Source organism: Moschus berezovskii, chromosome 7 (genome assembly GCF_049115385.1).
Source record: "Moschus berezovskii isolate FMDL1 chromosome 7, NW_MosBer_1.0, whole genome shotgun sequence".
Taxonomy (NCBI): domain Eukaryota; kingdom Metazoa; phylum Chordata; class Mammalia; order Artiodactyla; family Moschidae; genus Moschus; species Moschus berezovskii.
This window is the reverse complement of record NC_142466.1, coordinates 75,988,547-76,012,987: the sequence shown is the minus strand read 5'-3', so window position 1 is coordinate 76,012,987 and position 24,441 is coordinate 75,988,547.

Genomic DNA, 24,441 nt, shown 5'->3' with positions numbered 1-24,441 from the left:
TAGCACTGAAAGCATTTGGATAAGAAAGGAAGTTTGCTTGCAGAGGAGGTTTTACAAGGACCAGCTTGTCAAATACAAATTATGACATATATTTAGAGGGGGAGAAAAAGCACAAGATTTGCAAAGTTACTAAGTTTATAGTTAGTCTGTTCTTGGTGAACAAGCAACAGTTTTCCTATATGATTATCCTGTGTTCCAAGAACATGATAAATCTTCAGTTATCAGCTTTGAAAAATCAGGTATGAAACTGTTCTTTTAGTTATTTATAGGAGGGTTCAAGCCTTCCTTTCTTTTTGAAACTAGAACTGGACAGGGTAACCCTGTTTTTGTTTTGTTATGTATAGATGTACAGTTGGTTCCTGCTAAGAAGGTAGGCAGTGTCTATCATGTCGCTGTGAACATTGAATTAGTGAGTATAGAACTGCTGTTCCCAGAGCAAATACAAGGCTAGTTTCCTGTCAGATTCTGGTCACAATATTTTCATCAACAGATCACTATGTAGGCTTAATTTAGGTGTGTTTCTGTTCAAGGACACCTTAAAAATACATTTTTGATTCATTAACATTGAATTCACAGCCAACACACTAAATCTCATGTCTGAATGAAGCCTATCAGACACAGTTAATTTCTCTATGGGGTGCATCACAGCCTTCTTTGCACTAGGCAACACTCTAGCACTATGCTTGGGGCCATTTTAGACAGCAAAATCACCACCCAAAAGCACAAAAATGCAAAACATGTGGCATTAGTTACATTTTATTTAAATTTTAAAAAATATGTATTTATTTTGCTGCATTGGGTCTTAGTTTCAGCATGTGGGATTTTTGCTGCCACACATAAACACTTAGTTGCAGCATGTGGGATCTAGTTCACTGACCAAGGATTGAACCCAGGGCTCCTGCATTGGGAGCATGCAGTCTTAGGCACTGGGCCACCAGGGAAGTCTCCTAGATAAACTTTAAATAGAACTCTTGTTTATGGTTTTGGAGGTGAAACAAAAAGTGCATGTTCCACCTTCACTGGGGACAGATGTGTTGGATGACCTCTGACCCTCTGCATCATGGCTCCTTCATGCCTCCTTGACCCCAGTTTGGACACACCTCCAGCTGATTTGCTGTCTTTGGTTTTCTTTCCTGCCAGGCCTGCCGGGCTGTGGGGCAGGGGTGACCGTCCTTCCTAACCTTCCTCTCCAGAGGGTCCTCTGAAACATGGTTCTGTTTCTTCTTCTCCCCATCCCTCCTCCTCCTCTCACCCTCTCCCGTTTTCCTCCCCCATCTCTTGTTCTCACTTGGCTTTATCCAAGTAGGCAGTCCAGTGGATTTGTATCAATAAGAAGCAATCAGGAGCAGCCATAATACTTGCAATCAATATATAATTGCATCAGGGTTATTCCATTACCTCGGGCTGTGCGCGCTGATTACCACCGAGGCCTCATGATTCCAGCAGTCATTTCTCTCAGCTTTGAGCTTTGGTGGAGGAGCAGGTGGGAGGGCTGTGAGGCTGAGCCCAGGGCACCCTCCTCAGGTCCTGGAGATTGCAGGGCCTGTCAGGGTCCAGGTCAGGAGAGACACCAGGAAACCAGACCCAGGCTGAGAGTCTGCTGGGCTCCAGGAGGGCAGCCCCGGGGTGGCCTGTGGTCAGACAGCAGCATCAGTGAGATTAGAGAAGAAGGTGGCAGTCTGGTGGCAGTTTGGAGTGATTTTCTTGCATAGAGCGTTGTGCCCCACCATGGACCCCTGTACCACACTAACTGATGTTTAAACTGTATCCCACGTTTCAGTGCATATGTGCTAAGTGGTGTCCAACTCTTCTGAGACCCTATGGACAGTAGCCCGCCAGGCTCCTCTGTCCCATGGGATTCTCCAGGCAAGAATACTGGAGTGGGTTGCCATGCCCTCTTCCAAGGGACCTTCCCAACCCGTGTCTCTTGCAGCTTCTGCATTGGAGGCAGATTCTTCACCGGTGAGCCACCGGGGAAGCCCGTCCCATGTTTCAGTACTGATAGTGTTTCCCCACACACAACTTAACAGCAACTCTGTGGGCTGATCACGGTAATTCCTATTTTACAGATGAGGAAGCTGAGTCCCAGAGAAGGGGCAGGGCTCAGTGCCACTCAGCTTGGAAGCAGAGAAGCTGTGACAAATTCAAGATGGACTTTAAGGTTTGAATTCAAAATTAAATTCAAGGTTTAGGGTGATTTCTAGTATCCAGAAACAAACAGTCAATCCAACAAGCAGAAAGCCCCATTGCTTTTTTAGAGCATTTCCAAAGACATTGCATTTGGCTTTTTCAGAAATTGTATGAAAAAGGTAGCACAGTATATGATGTCCATTTCACAGATAAGAACGAGGTTCAGTTAGGATGATTAACTGTCCTGGTTTGCCTGAGATTAAGGAAATGTTCCTGGGATTTTCAGGGCTAACCAGGTAAGTCCCAGGGCAAGTTGGTCACCTTTGTTCAGGACGAGCTCTGTTGATTTAGTACAGTGGCTGAGGGATTGGTGTCATTCCCATAGCACTAAATTAAATGCTAATGTGAGCATTCCTGGTAGCTCAGTTGGTAAAGAATCTGCCTGCAATGCAGACCCCAGTTCGATTCCTGGGTCAGGAAGATCCCCTGGAGAAGGGCATGGCAACCCACTCTAGTATTCTTGCCTGGAGAAGCCCATGGGCAGCAGAGCTTGACGGACTTCAGTCCACAAAGTCACACAGAGTCGGATATGACTGAAGTGACTTAGCACACTGTGCTCTGTGGCCTGCTATGCACTTGGTAATAATAGCAGACTCTTACAAAATGGTGCACTTACGGCATACTCGGCACTGTTCTAAGAACTTTATGAATATTAACTCTGTGTTTGGGAATCCTCAGATGATCCTTTTACACAGAAGAGAACTGAAGCACAGAGAGGTTAAACACTTTGTCCAGTGAGTGCAGGCTAAAACCAGGATTGGAATGTATAATAAGTCATTTGTCTCCTATGTCATAGGTTTCTCAAGGCTCTTTAATTTTGGTTAAATGCTGAGACAACAGCAAGTATTATCAGTATGAAATTAAAGAAAGTAAAACTGGGGCAGAGGGTAAATTCTTGTTAAAAGAGTGGATCAGTGAATGAATGAATAGGAAGATTCCTATAACTGCTGAGATTCCAAAATAAATGATACCAGATCCCCCATATACGATGGCATACTAGTCAGCAATCAAAAAGAAACAAAAAAGATGAAAATTAAAAACAACAACAACAATACGTTGAGGGAAAGAAGCCGGGTGCAAAAGCCAAGTTCCTAGTCAAGGCTATGGTTTTTCCCGTGGTCATGTATGGATGTGAGAGTTGGACTGTGAAGAAAGCTGATCGCCCAAGAATTGATGCTTTTGAACTGTGGTGCTGGAGAAGACTCTTGAGAGTCCCTTGGACCGCAAGGAGATCCAACCAGTCCATTCTAAAGGAGATCAGTCCTGGGTGTTCATTGGAAGGACTGATGCTAAAGCTGAAACTCCAATACTTTGGCCACCTCATGTGACAAGTTGACTCACTGGAAAAGACTCTGATGCTGGGAGGGATTGGGGGTGGGAGGAGACGGGGACGACAGAGAATGAGATGGCTTGATGGCATCACTGACTTGATGGACATGAGTTTGAGTGAACTCCGGGAGTTGGTGACGGACAGGGAGGCCTGGCGTGCTGTGATTCATGGGGTCGCAAAGAGTCGGACACGACTGAGCGACTGAACTGATCTGAACTGATGGGAGGTGGGTATGACTGGAAGAGGACAGGAGGGAAATTTCCGGGGTGATGGAGATGTTCCATACCTTGATAGGGACACTCGTCACATGGCTGTGTATATTTGGTGATACTCACTGAATTTATGCACTCAAGATCTATGCATCTCATATGTAAATTTTACCTCCAAAAGAGAAATAAAAACCTCAAAAGAACAGATGAAATGGAAGAGACAGGATATAAAACTAGAGGTGTCTGATCCTAAGGACATGGTCTATCTGCTGTTTGGATGTAAAGGACTTCCATGTACAGGCCATTGTAAATTGGGGTCCAGGTAGGCCACCAACATCAGCACAGTGATCACAGGTGGAGGACCCATGAGCGTCTGAAGCCAGTTGAGTTGCCTTAACTAAGTGCCTTCTCTGGGCCATGCTGAAACAGCCCCTGCATGTGGAGATGGATTAGGTCCAGGCCCTGCCTGGAGCAGCTTCCAGCTGGGGAGGGGGCAGTACAGGAAGACTGACTACAGGTAACAGCCTCATAATAGTCCTGGGCAGGACTCCCAGGAACAGGCATGCTGGGCATGTTACAGAGTGATAACTGTAAGGGAATAAGGATGCAGTTCATCTACTCCATGTGGAATATGAGGTAGGAGCATGTTGTGTGAAAGAAGACTTCCCTGGTGGCTCAGATGGTAAAGAACCTCCCTGAAATGTGGGAGACCCGGGTTTGATTCCTGGGTTGGGAAGATCCCCTGGAGAAGGAAATGACAACCCTTTAGTATTTCTTGCCTGGCAAATCCCATGGATAGAGGAGCCTGGTAGACTACAGTCCATGACTCGCAAAGAGTCAGACATGATTGAATGACTAACACTTGTGGAAGAAGCAGAAACTCAGGAACTGCAGTTGGGACACCACTTGGGAGCCAGGTCATCAGAAAATCTGATATCCATTGAGCCTCAGGCACCAAGCCAGTGTGGTCTAGCTCAGTTTTTACTCCTTACCAGTGTGAGACCTTGGGCAGTTGCTACATCCTCTGTTCCTTGGTTTCCTCATCCAAAATAAGGATGGTGGGAATAATGACAGTACTTATCTCTGAGAGCTAAATTATTCAGTATATGTATACAGTTAGATATCAGGGTTACTGTAATCACAAGTATTATCAGCTTAGAGCTCTTAGGAACTTCTGTGGCAGTCCAGTAGTTAGGAATCTGTGCTTTCAATGCAGAGGATGCAGTTTCGATCCCTGGTCAGGGAACAAAGATCCTACACGCCACATAGCATGGCCAAAAAAAAAAAAAAAATTAGAGTTCCTCTAATGGTGCTCACTGAAGGCACACTTGGCTGCCAGCCCTGGGCAGGGCTCCACCTGGAGATTGTAGTTAATTAGCTCCAGGGGTGGGTGGAGGGGCACGCATGACAGGCACTAAGTGGGTCCTAATGAAAGAAATTCCATGGATGGAGGAGCCTGGTGGGTTACAGTCGTGGGGTCACAAAGAGTTGGACACAACTTAGAAAGCACCACCAGTGAAAGAAAGAGACCAAATTACTATTATCCCATTTCACAGGACAACATATGAAGGCCCAGGGAAGCAAACACTTGCCTGAGATTGCACAGCCAGTTAGTGACAGACCTGGGGCTACATGTCAGTCTCCCTGCTCCCTTGTCAGTACTGCACACACCTGCTCAGAGACCTGCCACCCTCTGCAGCTCTCAGGACTCATTACCTGGCCCTGTGCAGGGGTGACCTTGATCAGGAACCAGGGCTGCCTGTCTGATCTTCGGTTTGTATCCTGTAGGGCATGCTGCCTGGGACTTCGCTGGTGGTTAGGCAACATCCTCATTACATTCTGGCTGGTATTTATGTCAGAGACACCTGTCATCATGTCACCTTGTCACCTTGATCACATATTTAGCTGTCAGATGCAGAAGCTCAGTAGCTTAGAATCTGCCATTTTTACAGACTTCACTGGGAGTCTCTGATCTTGACCCCAATCTTTGCTCTGGTTTTCATGTCTCCACACCTGGGGGTGTCTATATCTGCAGCAAGTCTCCCCTCTCCCATTCCCCAAAAGACAGAGGGAGAAAAGAGCAGGAGGAAGGTCTTTAGCTAATAACCAGTGTGGGGAGGGACAAGGAGCCTCCCCCCACCAGGAGACTGACAGGACAGAACTATGAGGAGTGGGTGAGCCAGCAGCAGGGTGGATGGCAGTGAAGATTCAGGGAGGCAGCAGCCGTGCTGGCAATAGCTAGAAGCAGGGTTGGGGCAGCAGGCTGGCAGTAGCTGACCCAACTTCCTGCATGGTCTAGTGTGATGGGACTCAGGGATGTCCCCCATGAATAGCCTTCCTAACATTTGCAACAAGAGAAATTTCTGAGTATTGGACTCTTCTCAAAACAGAGAGAAAAATAAGGGGAGTCAGTTATCATTGTACTCAGGCAGAACTGTTTGAGTTGTTGGTTTGTTTCCAAACTCATTCATTCATTCACCCATCCAATATGCATCCATCCATTCAACAGTGACTGACAAGTGATAAATATAGCACCTGTTTTGCATCCAGAAATCAGAAAAAAAGATTTTGGCTAAAATGGAGATTAGAAAATCTTATTTGGGGATGGTAACACAGATTTTATAACATTAGTTTCCTCCCTGTGAGATTAAGAAATACCATAATACATTGTAATCAATAAGATACATGAAAATGGTGTGTGGTACTACAGGAGCAGCACATCTAAGACCTACTCAAGCATGGCATTGGTAACAGATGTCCATTTACAGCCAGAGGAACCAATTCACTCTTCTCTGTTGAATTTGCCGGAGAAGGCAATGGCAAGCCACTCCAGTACTATTGCCTAGAAAATCCCATGGATGGAGGAGCCTGGTAGGCTGTAGTCCATGGGGTCGCTAAGGGTCAGACACGACTGAGCGACTTCACTTTCACTTTTCACTTTCACACATTGGAGAAGGAAATGGCAACCCACTCCAGTGTTCTGGAGAATCCCAGGGATGGGGGAGCCTGGTGGGCTTCCGTCTATGGGGTCACACAGAGTCGGACACGATTGAAGTGACTTAGCAGCAGCAGCAGCTGTTGAATTTGCAGGACTTGCTGATGGGGGAAGTCCTCTTGGACCCTGAGAAAGTGCCTTGGTTTTCTGTGAAGACTCAATGAAGCCTCTGCCTCACTGACCTTGGGGCCCTGGAATTGGGACTAGTTGCTGTCACATGTCTCGTAGCTCCGTATCTAAGAAGAGGTTTTCACAAGTGTCCAGGTGCTGATTGGCTGGTGGATAGTCTTTCATCCATTTAGAGTTTGTGTTTCTGTCAAGGTTGCCAGTGTGTGCCGTGATGTGATTAGCGTTAGAGGTTTTTGGTCTCTCTAAGATTGAGCAATGTGATATTCTGTTGAGTATCGCTAGGACATGATAGCGTGAGCCTTACAATTTGCTGTTTGTGTAGAAACTCTATACAACCCTACTATCTGAGAAGTGTGCAAGGCCCAGGGCAAACTGCATGTCCTCCTTGATGACAACCATTGGTCTGGGGGTGAAAGAGTCAATTCCTAGGCAGGTTGATATGAAGTCTGGGGTCCCCAAGGAGAAGAGATGGGTCTGGGGTTCTTGAGGAGGAGAGAGGGGTCTGGAATTCTCGAGGAGGAGGAAAGGACAAACTTTTTTTTTTTTCTCTACATTCCTTAGACTTAGTCACATAAAACAGTTTTTTCTTTAAGCCTGGAACTGATGATTACACAGCAAACAACGTTTAAACTCTGTACTAGGGATTATATAACAACAATGTATCCTACTTGAGGACAGTTTCTCTTTCCTGAAAACCTTCTGACTAACCCTGATATCTTAAAATATAAATTATCGGAGTGGATCTGGTTCAGTTCAGTCACTCAGTCGTGTCTGACTCTTTGTGACCCCATGAACCGCAGCATGCCAGGCCTCCCTGTCCATCACCAACTGCCAGAGTCTACCCAAACCCATGTCCATTGAGTTGGTGATGCCATCCAACCATCTCATCCTCTGTCATCCCCTTTTCCTCCCACCTTCAATCTTTGCCATCATCAGGGTCTTTTCAAATGAGTCAGCTCTTCGCAAAGTATTGGAGTTTCAGCTTCAACATCAGTCCTTCCAATGAATATTCAGGACTGATCTCCTTTAGGATGGACTGGTCCAAAGTGCTCCTTGCAGTCAAAGGGGCTCTCAAGAGTCTTCTCCAACACCACAGTTCAAAAGCATTGATTCTTTGGTGCTCAGCTTTCTTTAAAGTCCAACTCTCACATCCATACATGACTACTGGAAAAACCATAGCCTTGACTAGACAGACCTTTGTTGACAAAGTAATGTCTCTGCTTTTTAATATGCTGTCTAGGTTGGTCATAACTTTCCCTCCAAGGAGTAAGCATCTTTTAATTTCATGGCTGAAATCACCATCTGCAGTGATATTGGAGCCCAGAAAAATAAAGTCAGCCACTGTTTCCAGTTTTTCCCCATCTATTTGCCTTGAAGTGATGGGACTGGATACCATGATCTTAGTTTTCTGAATGTTGAGTTTTAAGCCAAGTTTTTACTCTCCTATCCCTGGTGGCTCAGAGGTTAAAGCGTCTGCCTCCAACGTGGGAGACCCGGGTTCGATCCCTGGGTCGGGAAGATCCCCTGGAGAAGGAAACGGTAACCCACTCCAGTATTCTTGCCTGGAGAATCCCATGGACAGAGAAGCCTGGTAGGCTACCGTCCACGGGGTCGCATAGGGTCAGACACGACTGAGCGACGGAATGGAACGGATTTCACTTTCATCAAGAAGCTCTTTAGTTCTTCTTCACTTTCTGCCATAAGGGTAGTGTCATCTGCATATCTGAGGTTATTGATATTTCTCCCAGCAATCTTGATTCCAGCTTGTGCTTCTTCCAGCCCAGCGTTCCTCATGATGTACTCTGCATATAAGTTAAATAAGCAGGGTGACAATATACAACCTTGACGTACTCCTTTTCTATTTGGAACCAGTTTGTTGTTCCATGTCCAGTTCTAACTGTTGCTTCCTGACCTGTATACAGGTTTCTCAAGAGGCAGGTCGGGTTGTCTGGCATTCCCATCTCCTTCAGAATTTTCCACAGTTTATTGTGATCCACACAGTCAAAGGCTTCATGGATCTGGTAGGATCTTTCTATTGTTAAGTTCCAATCCTGTTATCCTAAAATATAAATTATGGGTGTGGGTCTGGTAAAATTTTCATGAACTTGAGACATTCTTTTGATTTATTGTAATAACTAATTAAAAAAGTGTATCATTCCCTTGCTAACACTAGTAAGGGGGGCACTTACCATCTCCCTTCTGATATCTATATCAGAAGCTTTCTCTGTCCCTTTTCTTATTTTAATAAAACTCTTCTACACAAAAGCTCTTGAGTGATCAAGCCTGGTCCCTGGTCTCGAAGCTAAATCTTCAGAGATCAGAAATCTGACTTCGTTCACCATAAGCTATCATCTTGGGGGTTCGTCTGGGATCTTCAGGACAAAGTAAGAACACTGAACACAGTGTTCATTGAACACTGAAGAGCTGTAGCCTCTCTGCTTTCTTAGTATACACGTATTCTGCTTTACTTTGCTAACTCTTTGGTGTGCTTGTGTGAATGAATGACATGCCCTGTGTGAAGCAAGTGATGAGCCCTGCTCTGTGTTTTCTTGGTGCCGCGAAATGACTGAACCAATGAACCAGTGAAGTTGCTCAGTCGTTTCTCAACTTTGCGATTCCATGGACTGTAGCCTACCAGGGTCCTCTATCCATGGAATTTTCTAGGCAAGAGTACTGGAGTGGGTTGCCATTTCCTTCTTCAGGGGATCTTCCCTACCCAGGGATCGAACCCAGGTCTCCCTCATTGCAGGCAGACACTTTACCTTCTGAGCCATCAGGGAAGCCCTGCCTTCAGTAGAAGAGCCTTGTTGGGGGTAATGGCAACCCACTCCAGTGTTCTTGCCTGGAGAATCCCAGGGACGGGGGAGCCTGGTGGGCTTCTGTCTATGGGGTCACACAGAGTCGGACACGACTGAAGTGACTTAGCAGCAGCAGCAGCCAGTGCCAAGAGACACCCAAAGTCCCTGCGAGGGGAGTGACCAGAAATGGGCTAAGCGTGTGGACCGAATTTTCCTTTCTCAGTCAGCTTTTCCTGACTCTTTGACCACTTCATAGTTGCATAGGCAGTCATGAAATTAAAAGACGCTTACTCCTTGGAAGGGAAGTTATGACCAACCTTGATAGTATATTAAAAAGCAGAGACATTACTTTGCCAACCAAGGTCCATCTAGTCAAGGCTATGGTTTTTCCCGTGGTCATGTATGGATGTGAGAGTTGGACTGTGAAGAAAGCTCATCGCCGAAGAATTGATGCTTTTGAACTGTGGTGCTGGAGAAGACTCTTGAGAGTCCCTTGGACTGCAGGGAGATCCAACCAGTTCATTCTAAAGGAGATCTATCCTGGGTGTTCATTGGAAGGATTGATGCTAAAGCTGAAACTCCAATACTTTGACCACCTCATGTGACGAGTTGACTCACTGGAAAAGACTCTGATGCTGGGAAAGGTTGGGGGGCAGGAGGAGAAGGGAACGATGGAGAATGGGATGGCTGGATGGCATCACCGACTCTGTGGACATGAGTTTGAGTGAACTCCAGGTGTTGGTGATGGACAGGGAGGCCTGGCGTGCTATGATTCATGGGGTCGCGGAGAGTCGGACACGACTGAGCGACTGAACTGAACTGAACTTAACTGAACCTAATCTGTCAGATCATAGACTTTCAAGGGACTTGTGATCCTTGCTGTTATTATGTACTTTTACTTAGACCCCATGTATGGAAGTGCTTAGACTTGCTAGACTAGGCAAGCCTTGCTAGAAAGTTACTAAGAGCACATTTGGGAGCAGGGTGGAACTCTAGCTCCAGAAACATCTCTCAGGCTAGAGGTCACTTTCTTGGCTGCCTGCCTCAGGGGCCAGCAATCTGAAAGTGAGTCTCTGTCATGGCTGTGTCTCCTATCTATGTGAATAGAAGCACTGCTGGTGACCATGAGGTTTTTGAGGACACAGATCGGGAATTGCAGCATCTGGTCAGATTGGAAATGCAATGAGCTTCTTTCTTTGGTAGCGCTAGCTCTTAGCAGAACAGAAGACTCTCTGATGGCTTCTGTCTCAACTCCTTAGGTATTTCTTTTGTGGAAGCTGTGGAAATGACCTGGAAGGATTGGCTCCAGTAGCTTAAGGACAAAAATCACTCTTTCCTTGCTGGCCAACCTGCCACAATCTCTTTTGCTATCACATATACTGGTGTGGTGACACTCTGAAGGGACATCTTGGTTGTTGTTTGCCCCTTAATGACTCACCACTTCTATTGCAGTCAGGACTGTACTCAGGAATATGCATGGGCACATGAAAGATGTATACTTCCCCTAGTAGTACTAGTTTGGGAGGCATTCCAAAAAGCTACTCTGCTCCACCCTGAGTGGCATCAGAGGAAAGGGACAAATCAAACAAAGGTCTTGGTGGTATGGAACTAAACCAATCTGGGATGCCATCAGGTCTACCCCAATTCATCTCCACCCCACCTCAGTGGTAGAACTGGGAGGGACAAGTAAGACGCCTGCATTGGTAAGGGACAGACTAAGTCCGACTAGGGAAGGAAAGCTTTGGTGGAGAGCTTGTCTACACCCCCATCTAGAGCAGGGAAGGATGCTTCCGGTGGAAAAAAGCCACACCTGTGGATGTGATTTTTTTCTCTCTTACAGATGGGAGGTAGCAGTTCGAGAACCACCCCTCTAAAATGTATTAAAAAAAAAATCTGGGACAAGTTTGCTCCCCAGAGTTTAAAAAGACATGCCTGATCTTCTTTTGTGATACTGAATGGCCGCAGTATCCTTTGGAAGATGGGGAATGTTGACCTGTTGAAGGATCTCAATTATTACTGTTTTACAACTAGACTGGCTCTATAGAAAATAAGGGAAATGGGTAGAAGTACTTTATGTGTTGTTCTTTGTCTCTCTGTGAGACAAGCCAGACTCATGTCCTAAGGGTGTGGATTTGGGTGTGAAACCTTCAGCTGCCTCCTGTTCTCTTACTTTGTCCCTGTATCTGGGTTCCCAACTAAATAGACTGAGTCACAGCACCCTTCCAGAAGGGGTTGCTTCAGTCTTGGTAGAAATTCAGACAGTCCCAATTCATAGAAGCCTTCATAAGACTAATTTTATGACTTACTTGGAGAGATGTAATTATGTCTTGGGACAGATGCTGACTCCTGACTCGAGAGCTCAAGTTTTGGGAGAAGCTACTACTTTTGGAGACGCCGGCCCCGGCGGCGCAGACGCGACGCGAGAGAAGCTGGCCCCGGCGCAACGAACCACGCAAAGAGGTGCGGCCGTGAGGAGCTACCCCACGCCTGAGGCCAAGGCCGGCGGCCGAGAGGAGCTACCCCACGTCCAACAGGCGGTGGCTGCGCGGGCGCAGGAGGGCCGAGAGGAGCTACTCTGCGTTCAAGGTCAGGAGGGGCGGCCTTGAGGAGATACCCCTCACCCAAGGTAAGGTACAGCGGCTGCACTTTGCTGGAGCGGCTGTGAAGAGATTTTCCAGGACCAAGGTAAGAGAAACCCAAATAAGACGGTAGGTATTGCTAGGGGGCACCAGAGGGCGGACAGACTGATATCATAATCACAGGAAACTAGCCGATCTGATCACATGGACCACAGCCGAATGTGGTCCACTGGAGAAGGGAATGGCAAACCACTTCAGTATACTTGCCTTGAGAACCCCATGAACAGTAACAAAGGGCAAAATGATAGGATACTGAATGAGGAATTCCCCAGGTCGGTGGGTGCCCAGTATACTACTGGAGCTCAGTGGAGAAATAACTATAGAAGGAATAAAGGGATGGAGCAAAAGCAAAACCAATACCCAGTTGTGGATGTGACCAATGATAGAAGCAAGGTCCGGTGCTGTAAAGAGCAATATTGCATAGGAACCTGGAATGTTAGGTCCATGAATCAAGGCAAATTGGAAGTGGTCAAACAGGAGATGGCAAGAGTGAACGTCGACATTCTAGGAATCAGTGAATTAAAATGGACTGGAATGGGTGAATTTAACTCGGATGACCATTATATCTACTACTGTGGGCAGGAATCCCTTAGAAGAAATGGAGTAGCCATCATGGTCAACAAAAGAGTCCGAAATGCAGTACTTGGATGCAATCTTAAAAATGACAGGATGATTTCTGTTCGTTTCCAAGGCAAACCATTCAATATTACAGTAATCCAGGCCCATGCCCCAACCAGTAATGCTGAAGAAGCCGAAGTTAATCGGTTCTATGAAGACCTACAAGACCTTTTAGAACTAACACCCAAAAAAGATGTCCTTTTCATTCTAGGGGACTGGAATGCAAATGTAGGAAGTCAAGAAACACCTGGAGTAACTGGCAAATTTGGCCTTGGAGCACGGAATGAAGCAGGGCAAAGGCTAATAGAGTTTTGTCAAGAGAATGCACTGGTCATAGCAAACACCCTCTTCCAACAACACAAGAGAAGACTCTACACATGGACATCACCAGATGGTCAACACCGAAATCAGATGGATTATATTTTTTGCAGCCAAAGATGGAGAAGCTGTATACAGTTAGTGAAAACAAGACCAGGAGCTGACTGTGGCTCAGATCATGAACTTCTTATTGCGAAGTTCAGACTTAAATTGAAGAAAGTAGGGAAAACCACTAGACCATTCAGATATGACCTCAATCAAATCCCTTATGATTATACAGTGGAAGTGAGAAATAGATTTAAGGGACTAGATCTGATTGATAGAGTGCCTGATGAACTCTGGACGGAGGTTCGTGACATTGTACAGGAGACAGGGACCAAGACCATCCCCATGGAAAAGAAATGCAAAAGAGCGAAATGGCTGTCTGAGGAGGCCTTACAAATAGCTGTAAAAAAGAAGAGAGGCGAAAAGCAAAGGAGAAAAGGAAAGATATAAGCATCTGAATACAGAGTTCCAAAGAATAGCAAGGAGAGATAAGAAAGACTTCCTCAGTGATCAGTGCAAAGAAATAGAGGAAAACAACAGAATAGGAAAAACAAGAGACCTCTTCAAGAAAATTATAGATTCCAAGGGAACATTTCATGCAAAGATGGGCTCGATAAAGGACAGAAATGGTATGGACCTAACAGAAGCAGAAGATATTAAGAAGAGGTGGCAGGAATACACAGAAGAACTGTACAAAAAAGATCTTCACGACCAAGATAGTCACGATAATGTGATCACTGACCTAGAGCCAGACATCTTGGAATGTGAAGTCAAGTGGGCCTTAGAAAGCATCACTACAAACAAAGCTAGTGGAGGTGATGGAATTCCAGTTGAGCTATTTCAAGTCTTGAAAGATGATGCTGTGAAAGTGCTGCACTCAATATGCCAGCAGATTTGGAAAACTCAGCAGTGGCCACAGGACTGGAAGAGGTCAGTCTTCATTCCAATCCCAAAGAAAGGCAATGCCAAAGAATGCTCAAACTACCACACAATTGCACTCATCTCACACGCTAGTAAAGTCATGCTCAAAATTCTCCAAGCCAGGCTTCAGCAGTATGTAAACCGTGAACTCCCAGATGTTCAAGCAGGTTTTAGAAAAGGCAGAGGCACCAGAGATCAAATTGCCAACATCCGCTGGATCATGGAGAAAGCAAGAGAGTTTCAGAAAAACATCTATTTCTGCTTCATTGACTATGCCAAAGCCTTTGACTGTGTCGATCACAATAAACTGTGGAACATTCTGAAAGAGATGGGAATCCCAGACCACCTGATCTGCCTCTTGAGAAACCTGTATGCAGGTCAGGAAGCAACTGTTAGAACTGGACATGGAACAACAGACTGGTTCCAAATAGGAAAAGGTGTACGTCAAGGTTGTATATTGTCACCTTGCTTATTTAACTTATATGCAGAGTACATCATGAGGAACGCTGGGCTGGAGGAAGCACAAGCTGGAATCAAGATTGCTGGGAGAAATATCAATAACCTCAGATATGCAGATGACACTACCCTTATGGCAGAAAGTGAAGAGGAACTCAAAAGCCTCTTAATGAAAGTGAAAGAGGAGAGTGAAAAGGTTGGCTTGAAGCTCAACATTCAGAAAACAAAGATCATGGCATCAAGTCCCATCACTTCATGGGAAATAGATGGAAAAACAGTGGAAACAGTGTCAGACTTTGTTTTTTTGGGCTCCAAAATTACTGCAGATGCTGATTGCAGCCATGAAATTAAAAGACGCTTGCTCCTTGGAAGGAAAGTTATGACCACCCTTGATAGTATATTAAAAAGCAGAGACATTACTTTGCCAACCAAGGTCCGTCTAGTCAAGGCAATGGTTTTTCCCGTGATCATGTATGGATGTGAGAGTTGGACTGTGAAGAAAGCTGATCGCCAAAGAATTGATGCTTTTGAACTGTGGTGTTGGATAAGACTCTTGAGAGTCCCTTATACTGCAAGGAGATCCAACCAGTCCATTCTAAAGGAGATCAATCCTGGATGTTCATTGGAGGGACTGATGCTAAAGCTGAAACTGCAATACTTTGGGCACCTCATGCGACGAGTTGACTCACTGGAAAAGACTCTGATGCTGGGAAAGGTTGGGGGCGGGAGGAGAAGGGGACGACGGAGAATGAGATGGCTGGATGGCATCACCGACTCTGTGGACATGAGTTTGAGTGTACTCCGGGAGATGGTGATGGACAGGGAGGCCTGGCGTGCTGTGATTCATGGGCTCGCGGAGAGTCGGATACGACTGAGCGACTGAACGGAACTGAACTACTTTTGGAGATGAATGGCTTGAACATGAGACAAAGGGAAAGAGGGAACCCGAAATAGCCCTCCTCCTTGTTGGGAGCCAAGCAGTTCCCATGACAGAGCCAGACTGGGGCTATAACATGTCTAAAAAAAGGTGGGATAAGAACCACTTGCCAGATGTATTCTTGAAGGACTCAAGCAAGTGCCCACTAAGACTTTAAACTATACTAAGTTGACTGACAAAGAACAGAGAGAGAAGAAAACTCCTGATAAATTCCTAGCTAGACTACAAAAGGCTCTCTGCAAGTTTACTGATGTTGATCCCAAAAGTACAGAGGAAGGAATGATCTTAAAGATAGATTTCTCACTCAGTCAGCTCCAGATATCTGCCGTAAGTTATGAAAACAGGCATTTGGGCCAAATCAGTCTTTAAAAAACTATACAGCTGGCTCAGATGGTATAACATGGTAAAGAATACAGGAGGAAAATAGGAGGGAAAAAAAAAAAAATCTGGCAAAAGACCAAAGCCCCAACAATGGCTGTTAGATACACTCTGAAACAGCCTGAGGAAAAGTGCCCAGAGGAACCCAGGTGAAAAGGGGTGGGCTTGTTCTTACTGAGGAAAGGAGAGGCATCTCAAGTGGGATTGCCCTCAGGCATCAAAGCTGCCCTTGGCTCCATGTCCAGTCTGTAAAACGACCACACCTAAGGAGAGACTGCCTTCCAAGGCATCGGCCCCAGGGGTCAGACTCTAAAGGCAATCAGGACTGAAAGTACCCAGGGGTCCCCACACAAGCTTCCATCCTAATTACAACTGTGGAGCCCTGGGTATTAATAACTGTGTGGGGTGGGGGGGCAATCAGTTGGTTTTTCTTTTTGGGACACTGGGGCAACTTTCTCTGTGCTCATTGAAGCCCCTAGTCTGCTTTCCTCCCAATCCACCACTGCAATGGGAGTGTAAGGATGAGTCAAACGCTATGATTTCAGTCATCCTTTAAGCTGCAACTGGGAATCTGTGCTGTTTTCTCACAAGTTTCTGATCATGCCAGAGTCTCCCCCACCTCTTCTGGGGAGGGGTATACTGAGCAAGGTCCAGGCCTCTGTTTTCATGAATATGGAGCCTGCCTTTTCTCTCCCATTAATTGAATAAAATGTAAATCCTGAAGTGTGGGCAGATGGAAAAACTGTGGATTGAGCACAAAATGCTGTTATTGTCTTTATCAAGCGCAAAGACCCTCACCTATTTTCACATCAAAAGCAGTATCCGTTAAAGCCTAAGGTGTTAAGGAAGGGCTAAAACCCATCATTGAGAATTCAAAGGGGTTCAGTTCAGTTCAGTTCAGTTCAGTCACTTAGTCATGACCGACTCTTTGCGACCCCATGAACCACAGCACGCCAGGCCTCCCTGTTCATCACCAACTCCCGGAGTTCACTCAAACTCATGCCCATCGAGTTGGTGATGCCATCCAGCCATCTCATTCTCTGCTGTCCCCGTCTTCTCCTGCCCCCAATCCCTCCCAGCATCAGACTCTTTTCCAGTGAGTCAACTCGTCACATGAGGTGGCCAAAGTATTGGAGTTTCAGCTTTAGCATAAGTCCTTCCAATGAACACCCAGGATTGATCTCTTTTAGAACTGACTGGTTGGATTTCCTTGCAGTCCAAGGGACTCTCAAGAGTCTTCTCCAGCACCACAGTTCAAAAGCATCAATTCTTTGGCACTCAGCTTTCTTCACAGTCCAACTCTCACATCCATACATGACCACGGGAAAAACCATAGCCTTGAATAGATGGACCTTGGTTGGCAAAGTCATGTCTCTGCTTTTTAATATGGCATCTAGGCTGGTCATAACTTTCCTTCCAAGGAGCAAGTGTCTTTTAATTTCATGGCTGCAATCAGCATCCGAAGTGATTTTGGAGCCCCAAAAAATGAAGTCTGACACTGTTTCCACTGTTTCCCCATCTATTTCCCATGAAGTGATGGGACCAGATGCCATGATCTTCGTTTTCTTAATATCTTCTGCTTCTGTTAGGTCTATACCATTTCTGTCCTTTATTGAGCCCATCTTTGCATGAAATGTTCCCTTGATATCTTTAATTTTCTTGAAAAGATCTCTTGTTTTTCCTATTCTGTTGTTTTCCTGTATTTCTTTGCATTGATCTCTGAGGAAGGCTTTCTTATCTCTTCTTGCTATTCTTTGGAACTCTGCATTCAGATGCTTATATCTTTCCTTTCCTCCTTTGCTTTTCGCTTCTCTTCTTTTCACAGCTGTTTGTAAGGCCTCCTCAGACAGTTTTGCATTTCTTTTCCGTGGAGATGGTCTTGGTCCCTGTCTCCTGTACAATGTCACGAACCTCCATCCAAAGTTCATCAGGCACTCTATCAGATCTAGACCCTTAAATCTATTCCTCACTTCCACTGTATAATCATAAGGGATTTGATTTAGGTCATATCTGAATGGTCTAATGGTTTTCCCTACTTTCTCCAATTTAAGTCTGAATTTGGCAATAAGCAGTTTATGATCTGAGCCACAGTCAGCTCCTCGTCTTGTTTTTGCTAACTGTATAGAGCTTCTCCATCTTTGGCTGCAAAGAATATAATCAATCTGATTTCGGTGTTGACCATCTGGTGGGCCTATTAATTCCCTGTAACAGTCCATACAACACTTCTTTTTTGGGTGTAAAAAAGTCAAATGATAAATGGAGACTTGGTCAAGATATACAAATAATAAGTGTCTAATCCTTATATTATATTGTCTTAAATTCCTAAATGAGCCAAATATGACTTCAAAACAATGGAGAGGATTCTTGGGCATTACAGGCTATTTCTTCATTTGGATTCTGGGTTATGGGGAACTTGCCCAGCCTTTATATAAACTTATAACTGAGACTCAGTAGGCCCAAACCAACAAGCTGGTTTGATCCCCAGAGAATCAAAAGGCTTTTTAAGGCTCTTCAAACTGCTCTCTTCCAGGCTTCAACTTTGAGCTTGCCTACAGGATTAGAGTTTAACTTGCTACTGAAAAAAGACTATGGCCACATGGCTTAAGGGTAATTGTTACTGTTGTTTTGCTAATGCCTAAAGTTCATAAGTTTATTAATGGGCAAAATCTTACTGTGTTGACTTCTCATGATGTAAGTGGGATCTTAAACTCTAAAGTTCAGAGTGACAATGGCTCCCTCTTTAAAGCTGCTGTAACTCAAGGGATGTCAAAAGCTCTAGGCATAGAATATCACTTATCACTGTTCCTGGAGGCCCCAATCTTCAGGAAAGGTTGAATAGGCTAATGACATTATTAAAAGACATCTGTGTAAGCTAACTCAGGAAACACAAGACAGTTGGTTTGAAGCTCTACCTGTAGCTTTAGTGAGGGCTCAAACTGCCCCTACTAAGAAGGGACTGTCTCTTTGACAGACTGTTTTTGTGCACAGATGTTGTCATAGATCCTGAAGCCTTAAAATTAACCATGTGCCTCAGCTTTTAGCTTTTCAACAGACATTATCAGCAGATTAACTCCTGACCCAGCTTTTGAGTCAAACAAGCCACTGTTGGACCCAGGAACCATGATGGGTCTGAGAATCTATGTGGGTTTGCTTCTGCTGACTCCAAAACTCTGGAGTCTGCTGTTTGACCTTTGAAACAGTGCCTTCCTGTCCTGTGTTCCTTCCTATGCCTCATTCCACAATCGACATCATTGCTGGGCCTGTGGAGCACTCCCTTCCTCATTAACTGAATGTTTCCTGAGGTGGGTTTCTCCACTTCAAGGAAAGGACTTTTTTCAACTCTGTGATGACATCTAACAGTGCTCAGGTGGACTGATGTAACTATGGACGTAATGTAACTCTTAATTTTGATTAGGTTTTAACTTGGTTTAATGACTATTTTGCCTTACATCAGTAACTGTAGAATGGTGTTTGTTTCTAACTGTTTGAAAGTTTTGAAGTTACAAATGGTTGTCCAGGCTCCTATGAGTGCCAGAGCCTCCTCCAATTGGAGGCCCCTGGATCATCACTTTCATCTCCTGGGGCCCCTGAATCAGAGACCCTCGGAATGAGAATATGTTCACTCAACAATTTAGGGAAGACGCCCCTCAACAGCAGTAAGTAGTTATGGAATGAAAATGACGTCCCTTTCCCTTGGCAACATAATTCTCCTAAAAGAAAAGAGGGGAATGAGAGAGTCAGTTCCTAGGTAGGCTGATAAGAAGTCCAGGGTTCCCGAGGAGAAGAAAGGGGTCCACAGCCCTAGAGAAGGAGAAAGGGGTCTGGGGCTCTCAAGGAGAAAAGGACAAACATTCTTTTCTATTTTCCTTTGTCTGAATTAATATAACAATGTATCTTGTTGTATCATGTTTCTCCTTAACAAGAACCTTCTGACTAATCCTGTCATCTTGAAATGTATATTATGGGAGTGGGTCTGGTAAGATCTTTCTATTGTTTTCTCTAATCTTGTTAATTTAAGATGTATGTTGTGTGAGTGGGTCTGAAAAAAGTATGTAAGGCCTTGATGAGAGATGCTTTTGAATTGTGGTGCTGGAGAAGACTCTTGGGAGTCCCTTGGACTGCAAGGAGATCCAACCAGTCCATTCTAAAGGAGATCAATCCTGGGTGTTCATTGGAAGGACTGATGCTAAAGCTGAAACTGCAATACTTTGGCCACCTCATGCGAAGAGTTGACTCACTGGAAAAGAGTCTGATGCTGGGAGGGATTGGGGGCAGGAGGAGACGGGGATGACAGAGAATGAGATGGCTGGATGGCATCACCGACTCGATGGACGTGAGTTTGAGTGAACTCCGGGAGTTGGTGATGGACAGGGAGGCCTGGCGTGCTGTGATTCATGGGGTCGCAGAGAGTCAGACACGACTGAGCGACTGAACTGAACTGAAGACTACCTAAGGGGACATTCTCTGTCCCCGTTCTGATGTTTATGTCAGAAGCATTCTCTGTTCCTTTTCTTACTTTGCTCTGCTACACAAAAGCTCTTGAGTGATCAAGCCTGGTCCCTGGTCCCAGAGCTAAATCTTCTCCTTTGGAGATCATGAATCTGACATCATTCACTGTGTGCTATCAAGGGCTTTATGCCACTTTTAGAAATTAATAAATTGAAGGAAAAGTGTTATGAAGAATCCAAGATAAAAAAGACCATAGAAATAAAAACAATAAGAATAAAAACATGTTGAGATGAAGGCAGATTGCAAATAAGATGACTAAATAAAAATAAAATTGAAGGATTCCTAAATCCAATAGAATAAATACAATTTATATAAAGGTAGTAAAGGCAGGAGTTAACATAGCTAAGACTCAAAGCACTGATGAGAAGAACAAATTCTCCTTGTTTTCAGAGGGGGAAAAATAAGGAGATGAAAGTGATGAGGAGATAATAGGTATGGAGAAGAGAGAAGGAGATGCAATCTAGGAATTATAGGTATTGCTGAGGAATAAACCAGAACGATTTTATTCAGAAGCAACAATCAAAGTCATAATTGAAGAAAATGTGTTTTGCAGAATGGCCTAAATATGCAGGCAAAATAAATTTAAAGGGAAAACTGCTTCTACACACAGCCTGGCTAAATTTTTCAGTTAAAAGATAAAGTGTTACAAGCACTCTAGAAGGAAAAATAATCAAACAGACAAAAAGAACTAGGTGAATATATGTAGTTACAAAAATTAAAATAAATTTTAAGGTCTCTGCACACGCCCAAGAGCAATGGGCAAGTATGTGGCACAGAGTCTGTACATCAAATCATTTCACTTTCCTCCTGGAAACACCAGAAGACAAAGGTACGCAGTTTGCTCCAATTTAGTGGGCCATGGACCAGTTCTGGCTGATGGACTGTGGGTGGAAGTAACATGCTATTTCTTTTCTGGCTCCCAAAGACAGCTACAAGATTTGTTATTTTCTTCTCTTTCTTCCTTTCTCTGCCAGATGCAGAAGGTATTGCCTAGGATCCCAGGTGACAGTAGGAAGGGTCTGGGTTCCTGAATCATCTCCTAAAAGGCTGACCCTGACTCCTAAAATGGCCTAAGTGTTAACCTTGGAATTTCAGTGGCTTGTTATAGCATTTAGATTTCTCTAATATTATATAAAGGGCTATAGAATTTTGAGGAAGACAGTCATGATTCATGTAATTTTTAAAATTTAGATAAGCTGTCATTTAGGTGTGAACGTAAGAGAAACACAATTTTAGAAAAGTCCAGAATATGCAGAGGTCTATTTCCTTCCTGAAAAAGGTACTGAAGAATGTATTACAGTCAATAGAGAGACATATCTAAATAAAGATATAAACATAAGGAGGTTATCAAGTAAAAGCCAGGTGGTAAGCACTGAAACAGGTAACCATGGAATAAAAGCTAAATAATTCTTGTTAACATGGCTATAAAGAAGAATGAAAAGTAGAAAGTCATTTTGAAAAGTGAAAAAAAAAAAAAACCTCAACAGAATTTGGTTTAATACCCCATTTTGTTCCAGGGAAAATGAAGATATTGGGTGGTAGAAGAGGAGAAAGTAGTAAAAAGCATCCTGGTTTCCTCATCTTAAAAGAAGAAGTAGATAGATTTATTTTTTATATTGATTATTAGGAAAATGAAATTAAAAAGTTATTTTCTAAAACCTAAAATTCCACTAATTTTTTTAAAATATATGCTTTCTCAGGCTACTTGAGGAGAAAAACTCAAAGAAAATAATTCACAGACTCTTTAATGAACAAAAACTTAAATAAGAAAATTTCAAGGCAAAAAAACAAACAAAATAAGAAAAAATAAGGAAGTCCCTTAGGAAGAAATAGTACAATGAATGACAGTAAAAAACCCAGTTATATAATTTATGGCAATAAATAAAAGGTCAAACCTCCTATGAAAATACAGACTCTCAGACTAGGTGAAATGTCTATTATATGCTGTTTACAAGATGTAAATCTAATACAAAATGATTGACAGGGGAAGATAAAAATACAAGGCTTGGTAAAAGATATTAGGAGGACACATACAAAATGCAAGAATGACAGTGTTAACAACAGTTGAACTGGAAGCACAAAGAGAATTATGTAACACGGATGGGACATAAAATCAGAATAAAAATGTAGCAGTCGTAAGCCACATAGAAGATAATGCCAAATAATTTAATATCAAGATATTTTTTGCAAAAACATTAAAACTATGAGGAAAAAATAATAAAATATTTGTGGAGGAATGACAATGTATTTTTCTTAGAATAAGGCAGGTGAGGCAAACAAAAAATAAACGAGGATGTGTTTTCATTGTCATTTGTTTCTAAAAATTTTCTGATTTTCCTTTTGATTTCTTCAGTAACCTGTTGGTTATTTAGAAATGTATTGCTTAATCTCCATGTGTTTGTATTTTTTACAGTTTTTTCCCTGTAATTGATACCTAGTTTCATAGCATTGTGGTCGGAGAAGATGCTTGATATGATTTCAATTTTCTTAAATTTACTGAGGTTTGATTTGTGACCTAAGATGTGGTCTCTCCTGGAAAATGTTCCATGTGCACCTGAGAAGAAGGTTTATTCTTCAGCATTTGGATGGAAAGTCCTGAAGATGCGGGGGCTCTGTATCAACCTAGAGGGGTGGGATGGGGAGGGAGATGAGAAGGAGGTCCAAAAAGGAGGGGATATATGTATACCTATGGCTGATTCATGTTGAGGTTTGACAGAAAAGAACACAATTCTGTAAAACAATTATCCTTCAATTAAATAATAAAGTTGGGAAGGTTTCCCTGGTTTAAAGAAAAATAAATGAGGATGTACAGTACATGAAAAATAAAACCAGTAACTTTTACTTAATAAAAATGCTTAGCAAACCTTTAACCCTGTGAACAGGTAGTAGAGCTTTCCTTCAACCATTCTTAGAAGAGAGACAAAAATGAAAAGAAAATCTCCTTAAATACTGAAAATTGTTATTTATGTAGAACTGGTTACTCACCTGCAAGCAATAATGAATAGATAAAATAAAGATTTGTAGAAGGCACATTTAAAACTAGAAACTGTTCAGTGTAATAATTGTTGGGTCGTAAGAATTATAAACTATTTATAAAGAAATAAAAATTGGAACATTTTATGTAAAAGCTTATGGGGAAAAGTCAAAGCAGTACAAAAGGGAAAAATCATAGGCTAAATACTTTTAGAATACATTAGAAGTAAAATGAAGTGCTTAGTTAAATATTTGAATAAGCAGCACAAAGAACATAAAATAGAAGGAAAAAACCATAAGAATTGTCTTCAATTAGAATAATAGTATGTAGATCTAGAAGTGTAATAGGAAAAAAGAAAAGAAATGCACAAAATTAGATAGTATTATAAAGTGGGTAGAACTACATTACAGATATTGAAAATATAACATGTTGCATAAGATTAATATATTGTCTTCTATACTGTTTACAAAAATTTTTGATTAAAAGCAATGATTTTAACATGATATTTATCACAAAATTGGCTCAAAGTTGAGAATTTAAAGAAATTACTAAAAAAATTGCTGTAGCATTGCTTTGTTCTGAATGCTCTTGACTTTGTTGTTGATCAGTTTAGTTGATTAAATTTCAAGAAATATGTAACTTTTAGGGGAAATTTAACCATTTCCAATCATATAAAAAGATATTAATAGAAAATTTTCAAAATTATTTTTGTAAAACCAACCTAACCCTAATAATGAAGCAAAGGTAAAAAAAACACAATTCAATTTCTTTTATGTGTTTGAAATAACATTCCTTAAATAAAATGTCATCACATCACACTCATTGTTGTATTAAAAAATGAATGCTATAATGTGTCCACTTAGGCATTATCTCAAGAATACAAGAATGATTTAATGTTACAAATTTTATTAATATAATCCAGGAATCAATGAGGCAGAGAAAATTTCAGTTGATGCCCTAAAGAAATTTGATGAAATAACAGCCCTTAAAAAATC